The 13,217-nt window shown below is 32.1% G+C and overlaps 1 protein-coding gene across 5 annotated transcripts in view; it reads right to left on the minus strand.

Annotated features, from left to right (window-relative positions):
- LOC105218702 (tyrosine-protein kinase Src42A) overlaps positions 1-13,217 on the minus strand; it is a 108,966-nt gene that overhangs the window by 46,162 nt on the left and 49,587 nt on the right. For 3 of the 5 annotated variants that reach the window (XM_011194442.3, XM_011194443.3, XM_054234007.1), the window contains exon 2: positions 11,153-11,545. The exons of the other annotated variants lie outside the window; for them this stretch is intronic. The gene's annotated coding sequence lies outside the window, so the exon portion shown is untranslated. The remainder of the gene's footprint in view (positions 1-11,152; positions 11,546-13,217) is intronic. 5 annotated transcript variants of the gene reach the window in all.

A 13,217-nucleotide genomic window follows, 5' to 3' on the forward strand; every position in this document is an offset into this window, starting at 1 on the left:
AATATAAATATATGTATATATGTACGAAAAATATTTTAAAAATAAAAAAAAAATTCAAAAAATAAAAATAATTTATAAAAGTAGAAAAAATAGAAAAAAAAATTAAAAGTATAAAAAAATGAATAAAAAAATGAATAAAAAAAAAATAAAAAGAGATGTATATAAAGTCTTAAAAAATATTCCAGTACTAAACCCATAATATTTTTGCTATAGTAAATAACCCTAAGAATAATAATAATATTATACGCACACTTCTTCCATGGTCACTGTGTTAGCGTCATTGGTTTACTAATTTACCATAAACTCAGTACTATAAATACTTAGCACATCTTCTTGTACATATTCAGGTCCTTATGTACATAGATATGTGATAAATTCAGCAGTTGCACGCTAATGCAGCTACTAATGGGCTTTTAGTGCGATAAGCTCATATTGCCAGCCATAAAATTCTGCATAAATGCATTTTAGATGGTTAATGCCAAATGTTGCAAATAAAACGAGAGTCAAGGCATTTTTAAAGAGAGATTTTTTTTTTTGAGATTATAAAAAGTGGCGATAAAGTAAGTACAAGTAGAATTGCTGAAATTTAGTTAATAGAAGAGGCATTTTAAAAACTCTGAAGTTTCAATTACAATAGCTACTTGAAGCATTGCAGCTATTATTTTAAGCGCAACTGTAGAGGCTTCTATGTGTGTGTGTGTGTGTGAATATACAAATAAAAGAAGATCGCAAAGCGTACGCTGCCCTAGGTGGGCTGGTCTCGTGAAGCTGCGAGTGAGCTGCAAGCAAAAAAGGCATGCTATGGTCATGAAAATATTTAATGCATTGCCATTAAGTAAGCCTTGAGAAACGCATCAAAAGCAAATAATGCAAAATATATACCCAATATACCATATAGTGCATATGCATACATATGTATGAATTTAATTAATACATACTAACTGCTCATTAACTTACGATGCGCTCTAGCATTACACGAAAATAAAAATTAATCATAAACCCCAAAAAATCACTTATGTGAGACAAATAGAGTCGTAAATCTCACTTCCTTCCCGAAGTAACTAAAAACCAACGCAAATTATGGCTGTAATGAAAACGTTGTAAAAATTTCCCAAATTCCAGCCTCCCGAAAGCATACTTGTTTCGCGTTTTTTGCTAAAATATCCCGCTATCAGCAGCATCAATGAGCATAAGAAAGATACTCTTCACTTGCCTTTCATTTTCGGAGACGTAGTAATCGCGCTAATAAGTGAGTTTTCAAGGTTGAATGAAACAACTGAATTAAGGAAAAATAATAAAAACTCACCTCAAAAAGGGTAAAAATCACAAAATCGCTTAATAAATGGCGAAGAAGAAGACAATATTTAGCGAATACCAGCGATGAGTCACGCAGTTATCAGCCAGTCAAGAGGAGCACTGACGACGTCAAGCGACAACGACGACAAAAAAGTAGGTGCAAAGTAAAACAAAAAAAAAAGATAATAATAATAATAATAAATAAAATGCAATATTTCGCAAGCCAGACAAGATCAGCTACTGCTGAGAACACATGTATGTACATATGTATTAAACTGAAATGAACACGAGAAACGAGAACTGAAAACAAAGCTGAGCTTTGAATGTGTCTGCAGCAGACGCAGATAAAAAAAAGCAAATCAACAGAAAAAGAAAAGAAGTAAAATAAAGTATAATACAAATTATGCAAAAGGTAAGAAAAATAAAATTTAAAATTGAGAACTCAATCAATAAGTGCAAGAATATTCATTCGCAGCACTTGAAGGTGATTTAAAAAATAAATTACTTAATATACTCGCAATTAAAAATATAAAAAATATTGGTCGAAGATTCTGATTTCATAAACGGTTTAAACGAGTGTCAAGTTTACACAATTATTTTTGTTTAAAATTACGAAAGGGTATTTCTGATACTCTAGACTTAGCTCATTCTTAAAATTATAGTATAATCGCTTGCTATACTCTCCCTATTTTGTAATGACAGTTTATTCGTATAAATTATACCAGTTGCTTGTTCGATTCGTCACTTTCTCGCAGAACGAAGACAACTGGTGTATAAGTAATTGAATGAAATTATACGATGTGGAATCGGCACAACAGCAGCTGAAAAAGCGCCAGAATATACTTTCAGAACTTAATTTTTATTCCGTAAAATTTCTTTATCTATCCAATAAATAAGCGATAAATTGCAATAGATGGTATAAGAACCATTTGTGATTTTTTTCTAGCGCTAGAATTCAGGTCAATAATACCAGAGAAAAATGTGTATTCCTTTTTACCTAATAAATGAGATTCGTTCATAATTTGCTGAGGTTCCCTCAATATTAGTGTTCTTTTCTGGTTAAAGTAAAAGCCATAAATGAGCTGATGAGGTATCACATTTGATTCCAAGAATTAAGAAAACCATATCCATACCTTCCGTAAACGACAAAAAGGTTAAATATTATTGAAGCCAATTGGCTGCAGAACATTATTATGCCGAAAATGCGAACTGAAGACAGAATGGACATAGAAAACGAGCGAGTATAAGAAACAAAGCTAACAAAACAGCTGTTGCAGAAACAGGTAAATGACGTCAACGACAATACAAATTCATTAGAAGTTAGAAAATAATAAGAAATAGCGGTTGAATAAAATACCGAGCGAAATAACAAATAAATAACGTTGAATGATTGCCAAAATTAATAGCAAATATCAGTTTGACAAATTATTGATAGCAAAAAGAAACGAAAACAAAAACAAGTAATTTTTTATAAAAAAAAAAATTGTAAATTTTTGACAAACATATTTTTGAGAAATTTCTGTATTATGCAAAAATATTTACTACCTTATGTTGCAAAAGCAATTATTTTTGTAACAAAGCCGAAAAATATTCGACTACTGTTTAGCGTTGTCTAGCGTTAGGAGCATTCGTCAGACACATAGCGAGCGCACTTAGACACCTTCCCTTTTGGCAAATCGTAGACAAAGCGCTGCGAAGTATGTACTACGACCCACTTTGAACCGGTTTTTCGCAGATACATTTTTTTATCTTATTAATTACTGCTTGGTTTGTTTGTTTTTTCTTTGCTCTTGGTTTCCTCACAACATTTTTTTTTCGGCTTGCTGCCTTTGTAGCTAATCGCGTACAAGCGAAGCGCGCCGTGAAGTGTGTTGTGTCCGTACGAATGGTGTACGGTTGTTGGTTTGACAGCAAAGTCGATGACTCTGACAACTTAAAGTTGCTATGTAATAAATTACAAGCTCTATGCTGCAGTTATGTGGCAGCGCGAAAATTGAGTCATATTAAAAGTGATATTACTTGTGACGCACGTGTCAAATGCGCTTGAAGGTGTAAAAACTAAAAAACAATAAAGGGCAAATGCCGATTTGATGAGTTTTATATTACAAAATTAAAGGTAGGTGTACATAAGACTTTTTACTTTGTTCTTCTCATATTATTGATAAAATGAGATCACATTTTAATGGATGTTCCGCAGATTAGAATTGAGTAAACAATGTTATAAAAAGGTATAATAATAGTTTCAAAAATGTAATCGTTGTAATGGTAATCAATGTTTCAGTAATTATTATTTGGTAATCATTATTTTATCATTATCTTGGTAATCATTATGGTAATTATGACAACTAATTTTCCGCATAAGTAATGGAATAAAGACCAGACTGTAAGCGTACCACTAAAGAACAATTAAATTCAAAGTAATTGGAATGGAAATAAAAAGAAATATACTTCATAACCGTTAAGTAATTGTGTGCGATGTAATGATTACTAAATGACAGTGATAACAATAGCTCCAGTCATAAAACAAATAAACTATTTTTGTAGTATTATTAATTATTGTTCTTCTTAATTGGTGTAGGAACCGCTTATGCGGTTACAGAAGAGTTTTCAACAGCACACCATTCGCTCCTCCTTTTGGCAGTTTGGCGCCAGTCGCCAGGTCCTTCTCTACCTGATCTTTCCAACGGAGTGGAAGTAAGAAGCCAAATTCATTTCATTTAAAAATATTTTCGAAAACAATAGCTTTCATTTAACTCTGAGCAGCAGCTAGTCAATGTTAGACGGCACTCATCAGATAAAAAGCTCCAAGTTTTGATTTTAGAGTTAAACAGAGAATCTGCATAACTTATCTGTTTAACTCTAAAATCAAAATGATTGAAAGTAGACGAAAACTTGTTAAATAACAACATTTAAAATGTTAATACAAGGCACAATAAAAATTGTAGCGTAATTAAAATTTTATAAACCCTAAAAATATTGCAGCATTTACTTTCTCTGCGCAAGCTTACGAAAACATTTGCTAAAATTTCAAACCCAGCGCTTTTCGTATTTAGTCGGCCGATGCGTAGACTAAATCGATAAACGATGTGGAACGAATCTACACACACATAACAAACAACAATAAACGCAAAGCTAAAATGCTAGAAAGCCATTAAAGCTGGTGGCCAGCGTTATTTGAAAATCGAAAAGCTGGACGACTAGTAGGTAAAACTAGCGCTGCCGCAGCTGCAGGTCCAAGCAGAAAGCCCCACACGCAAAACATTTCTGTGCAAATTTTGCAGCAAAAACGAGTGTGTGTTTACAGGGGAGTGCTGAAGACATGCCTACAAACGAGCAAATGAAATTTTAAATTAAAAATAATACTGAAAACTAACAAACGTATTGAAGCGTTACTCGCTGCGCGAAACCCCCGAAAAAGTAGTGAAATAACAACAACATAGAAGAGTAACAAACAACAACCAGCAACTAACTAAGCGACGAACCAAGCAAACAACCTAACCATCCAACTATATCACAAAACAAATTTCGTTGTTGTTGTTGTTGGCTAGTAAAACATTTCAGCTATTGAAGTAGAAAAAAATAAACTGCATATGTATATATGTATATATGTATAAAAGTGTATTTATGTATGTTTATATGTTGCTGCCTTTGATTTGGGTCATTGCACAATGGTAACGAGACCAGACTAAATTTAGCATTAGCTTAGCTATTTGTTGGAATATCGACGTAGCACAGCAAAAATAACAACAACAGCAAGTAAACAATTGGCTCGGACATGGCCAGCGCAACACGAGCGCTGCAATGGTGATGATGATGGTAGTGATGTTGTTGATGGTGATGAGGGTACGTCCACGCCGTGACGATGTCAGCACCTTTGGAGTGGTCACTTTTTGCGCGTCCACCACCAAATTAGGAGCGCTGTGTGATGGGCAGTAAAAGCGTTTTTTATGTTGCCACGAGCGGCAGATTTAATGCGCGTTTATACAAGCGAATTTCATTTGAAGCGTTTTCTCGTTTCATTTCTTATTTTCAGTTTTTTTCTCCGTCGCAGCTTTCAATGGCCACTTGCTGGCAATGATTTCGATTTTTTTCTTACTTCTCCGCTTCTCTATTTTATTTTCGCAACAAACGCTTAGTTGGTGGATAAAAATGCAAATAGTTATGGGAATCGCAAAGAAGCTGGGCTTGGGTTGGGCTCATGATGATGGCCAGCACGTGTGGTGTGGCCGCACTTTATAAGCCAACTCTTGCGGTATGCTCATTTATTTGACTAATGAAATGCAAACGCATGCAAAGTAATGCAATAGATAGTTGGGATAACACATTCATATATAGCTGCCATTATAGGTATGAGTGAGGAGAAAAAGAAAATCGAAATTTTGCAAAATCAAATAAAATGCAAATTTATGCAGACTTTTGATATTTAAGTGGTTTCCTGAATAATTCACCGGCGATTTTTTTCGAAAATTTTTTAACAACACAAACATTCCTGCATTTTAAAGAGGCTTGACACATATTTATTGAGGACTTCCTCATTTTCTTTATAAAAGTTATGCACTTCTTAATAAAATATATATCTAAGTATAAGCACATAGGCGCATTATTTAATTTTAAAGGCATAATCGAGATAATTTTTTTCCGCAGTAGGAAGCCACTTCATGTATTTATGACTTTTAAGAGTTATTACCGCCGAAATGGAGCCTTTTGTGAGGCGTATAAAAGGCGTGAACAATAAATAAAGCAACAGCTGCATTTTGGCAGTAATGCGAATACGTAGCGTACTGTATATTACACGTATGTGAGCAAGTGCAGTGCAACATGTGGAAGGCGTAACAATCAGCGCTGGAATGATGATGCTGCTTAAACAACACAACGCCAATACAAACCAAAAATAATTATGTGTTCGAGCAATGACGTACACAAAAGTCAGTTATTCTGTTTTGAAAAATAATGGTAAATTAAAAAGAATAAAAAGCCATAAACTTTCAGAATGCTTATGAGTCGTGCATATTAAATCTGACGCAAGCACTGAACGTGAGTATGTAGGCCAATAACTGATTTTGGCTGACTCATGTGTATTTAAATTTTAAAATATTTACATTTTTTTCTCAATACTTTATGTAACAATAGTTAGAACAGTTGCAAAGTACACGTAATCACAGAAAGAGAAGAAGTTTCGTGTGATTTAATATAATTTATTATTTCATTACCAAGATGTAATCATTATTACGGTAACCAACATACATAATAGAATAACAGCTGTGAGCTCTGTGATTAAATAACGAAATAATCGTGTCAATAATTACTATTACGAATTACGTATTATAGTAAAAAGTAATGGTAATGGAATAATTTATATGATATGCTACCATACTCGATATGTGATTATGATTATGAAATATTATGTGTTTTACTAGCGCATTATAGCTACAATCATACAGTGGTTAGTGTAATGGTTGTAGTAATCATTACTATATTTTTTAATAAAAAGTAATCAAATTGTGATTATGATTACTAAATATTGTAGTTTTTACTAACACCTAATAGAACATAATAATCATAATAGTTATCATGCAGCGATTCGAGTAATGGTAGTAGTAATCATTACTAATTATGAAATGATAATTATACTTTTTGTGATTACCAAAGTAATGCAAGCATTTTAATAAAAAAATACAAAAGAAGAATGGTAATAATCATGCAGCGATTCGAGTAATGGTAGTAGTAATCATTACTAATTATGAAATGGTAATTATATTTTTTGTGATTACCAAAGTATTGCTAGCATTTTAATAAAAAAAAAACACAAGAATAATGGTGGAAACTGATTCTGATTACGTAATAAATATGAAATTGAATTATAAATTAGGTATGTATTTGAAATTTTATAAAGTGAAAGTAATGACCACTGTATTTGAAGAAGTTCAATACTTAACTTAGATAAACTTAATTTCTCAGCCTAATTTCTTACTAAACTTTTAATTATGTTATTATCCTCAGTATTAAAACTAAAAGTTGGATCGAGAAGTAATGTGAATTACCCAGAAAACACAAACACAACCATTTAGGTGTTTATATTTCTATAGAAAACCCACTTTATAAAGCTCAACTTAAAACTTTTCAACAGCATATATGGAAACAGTTGCAGCTGAATACACAGTACATACACACTTATGTATAGTATGTATATATAAACATATTATACAATTTAATTGTTTTGCCAATTTATGACGGTAACAACGCGCACTCTTTCGCGCACTGACTCACACTCATTACCAAGCCAATGGACTGAAGTGTAATACAATTAAACAAAAAATAGTAATAAATAGAAAAAAATATTTGTTTTATTTATATATGTACATATGTACATACGCTGAACAAAAAGGTGCAACAATATATACAATTTGTACGCTTTCAAGTGTGTAGCGGTATTTTGAATGTGTAGTTACAAATAGTAATTGTGACTCGAATCAAAAGCAAATCGAAAGAATAAGAATCCAAAACACACACAAACAGGAAATAACTCAGTTGCGTCTATTTTGAGAGTAGGCAGTGGTAAAGAACAACAACAATAACATTATTTTCCAACACGTAGTGTACAAAAGTGTGCTAAAAATGCAAGGAACAAATATTTAGGGCAAGTCACGTAAATGCTGATAAGTGCTTTAATGTGAAAATGAAAACTTGTGTCTTCCAACAAATTATGGCATTAATGCGTTTCCAAAGCATTATATAAGTACATAATTACACGGTAATGCAAAAAATAACGCTAAAATGCAAAGATACTCATGTGTCAACATGTGATTTGAGTTGAGTTGAGGCCACATTTCGTTTAAGTGGATTAGCAGAATTTGATTACGTAGGCGCTGTAGAAGAAGAAAAAAACGTATAAAACAGCCGCAGTGTGTAGCATTGAAACGGTATTAGGAACTTGTAGGGCTAGATAAATACAAATAATTGTCATAGATTACATGTTTATGTAAGCGGCATGTTTACGCGCTTCTGTGAATGGACTTGTAATTAAAGGCCAAACACCCGCGTTTCTAACTAAACAAACCTTCGGTGCTACGAAGAAAAACATCAAATACGTACAATATGTAGATATGAATAGCAACTAACAGCACATTTTGAGGCTGTTGAACCGCACTCTGTGTAATTAATAATAAAAAAATAAATACTTAATTTGCTTTTGCAGTGCGTAATTAATTTTGTGATAAGAAATAAATGTGGCTTTTATTACTTTGAAAATGTTAGAATTAATGGAAATACGGTTGGCACTACAATATTTGTGGCATTTTTAATACACGTGAAACGGGATGAATGGACACCCATTTTCAACCAAACTTAATTATTTTTCTATAAAAAAAATTATCTATAAAAATGCTTCTAAGTAAATATTTTTAATGCTATTTTAACAAATTATTAAAATTGATTTATTAAAATTTTCTTTACAAATCACGCTTGTGACATATTCACGTGCATTCAATATTAGCATTAAAAAAATGTTGATAAACTTGTTTGAGAGAAAATATTAAGAGATTACAGTTCGAAAACTACGTTATAAATTAATTAATAAACCAGTAAACTATTCGAGCCAGCTGCTTTCGCCTACATTCAAATTCCAAGTTTTAAATCAATAAATTAATAAACAGCCTACACAAAACTATTGATTCTTTATAAAAAAAACACAACATCCATCATTCTCATTATTGCAACAAATTGAGTGGATGATTCGCTATTCCTTACCTCGGGAAGTTTACAAACGATCTTATGATGATTGTACTCAATTAATTCTTAATGCTATGAATCAACTTTCAATCAGACATGTGTGAACCTTAATTGAGTCAATTAACAACTTCTTCCATATACATACGTTTAAAATGCAAATAATTCCTCTTAGCACCTTTTACTGCAGTCAATTAACTAATTGACTAAATTAAGGTCTGTCTGAAATGAATGAGTCAATTAACAAATTTTTCCATATATGTTTCAAATGTAGACAATTTATCTGAATTATTTTTAATTCCCACAATTACCTAATTGACTACATTAAGGCTGTCTGAAATATCTATTAATTGCACCAATTATTATTTTTTCGAATATGTTTAAAATGTAAATAATTGCGCTTAGCTTTTTATTGTAGATAATTAGCAAATTGACAAAATTAAATGTGTGTCCGAAACACTTATTAATTCAGTCAATTAACAATTTGTTTCGTATATGTTTAAAATGTAAAAATATCCTCTTTGTTTAATGCAAGCAATCAGCTTATTGACGAAATTAAGGGGCTGCCTGAATATCTATTAAGTGAAAATATAAGAATTTACTCCTCTAACTTAATCCTATACTAGAAAATCAAAGCGTTTTCTGCAAATTATACCAAATAAAGCATAACCGCATTCCTCGCTTATATAATTTGCACTATTTGCTCATCCAACAAAACAATGCACAAACCACACTTCACGCGAATTGCATAATTCAGAACAACAGCAAAAAATTTCGCTGTGCATATTTGCATATGTATGGGCAAGGTATTACATTATTGGCACTAATGGCGATTCTAAAAATGCGTTTAGTCACGAAATTATAATAATTTGCCTATTCTCTACAACTGAGAAATGTAAGCGTACAGTACAAATTGTTACGTATAGGAATTCAATCGAATGGTGGGGCTCAAAGAATACCTAAAAGCACACATTCACATACTAGCCTATGTGGCTAATGGCTGAATGTGGCCATTGAACGGTTCTATGAACAAAGCCCAAGGCGCGTTCGTTGACAAGTGAAGACACATACACATATACTTGTATGAGTATACACTGTTGCATGTCAAGAATAATAAGAAGAAATTGTCAAAGAGGAACTAAGAAGTAGAGATAAATAAAGAAAAAAACAATATTATAAACTTGATTTTTTGCCTTTGAAAAAAAAAACATACAGTTAGTATTCAAATGAGCAAGTGGTGAAAATAACTGAAGGTAAGAAAAAATAGTAAAAAAAATTATGCATACATGTAAATATGTATGTATATGTACGTGCGTAAGTACAAACATTAAACCGCATTTCGTTTGATTGAAATTCTAACGGTAACAACATGTCTTTGGCATCGTAAAACAGCTGGCAGCCAGCTAAAGTCGCAGGCATATTACTAGAGTCACGCCGACTTCTTTTATTTTTCGACAACAAACAGCAGTTTTTTTATACATATGTACATATGTATATAGTATGGGGGGCAGTGGCTAGCCCACCAAACAGGCTGGCGGTAACCGGCCTTCTAATAACAACGTCAACGACTCGTCAATGGTGGATGTGGTGAATGTGTGGTGTGTCTATCGTGTGACAAATTGAGTGTGTGTGTGTGGTGTATAAAATTATATGTGTATATAAAAAATTAAAAAAAAAATTGCAAACAACAAACGACGACGAACGACACGAAACAGCAAAGAAAATAGAAAGTTCTGTTGACAGTTTTTATGTCACCAGCAGCGCTCAGGCAGTTAAGTTGATGAGGTGTTTAACAAAACCAAATTCGGTAGAAAAAGTTAAACAATAAAATTTAAAATTTAATAGCAAGCAGAAAAGGACATACATATTATTTACTTTTTGTTTTCTGCGAATTTTAATTTTTTTGCAATTTCCCTATTTTCATATATTTTTTTCACTTTTTTTACAAATTAATTCTGCATGCGGTGTTGGCTGCATAAAAAATTCAACAGACTTTTTCTTAATCTCTTTTTTTTCATTTTTTCTTCATTTCTATGTTTTGTTTTTTTTTCTTCGACTTCAAGAAGCAAACAACACTTGAGACATTGCTCAAGACACTGTTGGCTGGCTACAATGAATGCATAATAATTACCTGCTGCGCTGTTGTTGTAGTTGTTGTTATTGCTGCTGACTTGCAGGCTGCTGTGCTGACATTGAAGTATTGTTCCAAAGACGATTAATGCTGTTGCAGTCGTAGAATTTTAAAATAATTTTCACTTGCAAAAATTTGCAATGTTTTTACTAAGTGTTTGTTGTATTTGTTGTTATTGTTGTTGTTGTTATTTTTTTCTTTCAACACAGTATTTCATTAGTATATGTATATTTTGTTTAATTTAACTTTTCATTTTCGTTTGCGCTTGAATTCGGCGTATTTTCACTATTTCACTGTTTGTTTATCGCTTCTGCAACATTTGTTTATAAACATGTGGCGTAAATGTTGCACTGCATGAAATGGCACAAATTACTTGTGTTTTGTGTGCTTTTTCTGCTTACGAAGAGAAAAATTGCGAAAATATTACTTTTTAAATACTTGTATATGCGCTACTCTATATACATTATATATGCACTGCTCGCTACACATATACAAATGTATATTAGCAACAATGCATATAACGTTTTTATTTTGTGCCAGTTTTGCAATTATTTTACTGCACTTCTTTGTATGTTCATTTACTCGTTTATTTATTGTTTATTGTTGTTGTAATTTATTATTATTCTTTTAAGTTTTCGTTTTCTATTATTTTCTTGTAGCTGCTTGTTGGCTTGTTTGTCTGCGCTGCCATACACCATTTAACACATTCTTAAGGCAAAGCAATATGGCTTGAATGCTGTGTGCAATGTATTACACAGCTTACAAATATGTGGTGTGCAGCAAATGCAGTTGTTTTACTGCCTCTGTGTGTGTGTGAGTTGAAAACATATTCGTGTACAAGCTATTCACATCTTTAATATTTCGAACATAGCGCAATATCTGCTGCACTACAATGTTGACTGAGTGACTGACTGGCTATCGATTCGGGTGACTAAGTGTGGTCGCTTTGATAGTTGAACTAAGTGAGCTGCCCAGTAGGAAATTCTTAAGGAAATTCGGAATTTATGTTTAAAAAATATATATTTTTTTAAATTAATAATTTCTGACCAAATTATAGTATTTTTTTTCTAGAAAAAAAAATGTTTATCAAACAATTCCTACATGCCACAATCATTGGCAGCAATTCATATTTGCAAGTTTGTGAATGAGTATTTGCATACATACTTACATACAAATAACATAAAATGTATATATACATAGTGACTCGCGTGCACTTTGGCAACAATTCTGCAATTCTGTAATTCTGAGTTGAGCTTGAGGAGTTCAATTGTTAGCTAACACGAAACAAGTCAGTGTTTGGCAGTTTGCTGGTGTGAGGGCTGATCTAACTAAACGCATACAACGAACGAACAAGAGATGCATTGTGTACAACAACAACAATGCACATCTAAGAGACACACTGGCAGGCAGTGGATACACGCTGATTTGCGAGCTTTGCGTGTGGCAAAGCCAGGTTTGTACGCTGCGAACGTAAAACAAACAAAACCAGAGAAAAATGTTAAAACAAATGCGACTGACTGTGGCGCTGGCCCTTGGTAACAGAGTGCAGCAGGCGAAAAATTTTAGTAGTTTTAATCGTTTTGAACGTTTTATAAACGAGTTTTGTTTGATGGTGATGGCAAAAGAAGTATGCAGACAAATTTGGTGGGTGCAAAGATCAAGCGTTTATTATTTGTATTCAAAATGAAATGTTATTAAAGCATTTATGACTAATATATAATGAAAATAAATTAAAATACAAAAATAAAGTAAAAAAAGTATGAAAAGTGAACAAAAAATTATATTTATAAAATAAAATTAAATTAATATGAATCTTGACTATTAAATAAAATTAAATCAAAATGCCAAAAAAAATTAATAAGATTATAAAAATATTTAAATTCAAATAAAATCATTGTGTTATTTTAGCAATCACTCTGTCAAACTCAAAATCTTGTCGCTTTTGAAAATGCAGTAAACACAAAAGCCAAGCAAAGTTAACTTGTATACATACTTAAATGTATTAGATGAATATGAATACAAGTATAAGAGCCAGTTTTGTTTATAACCCAAACGAAAGAGGTGG

Source organism: Zeugodacus cucurbitae, chromosome 6 (assembly GCF_028554725.1).
Source record: "Zeugodacus cucurbitae isolate PBARC_wt_2022May chromosome 6, idZeuCucr1.2, whole genome shotgun sequence".
NCBI classification, from domain to species: Eukaryota; Metazoa; Arthropoda; class Insecta; order Diptera; family Tephritidae; genus Zeugodacus; species Zeugodacus cucurbitae.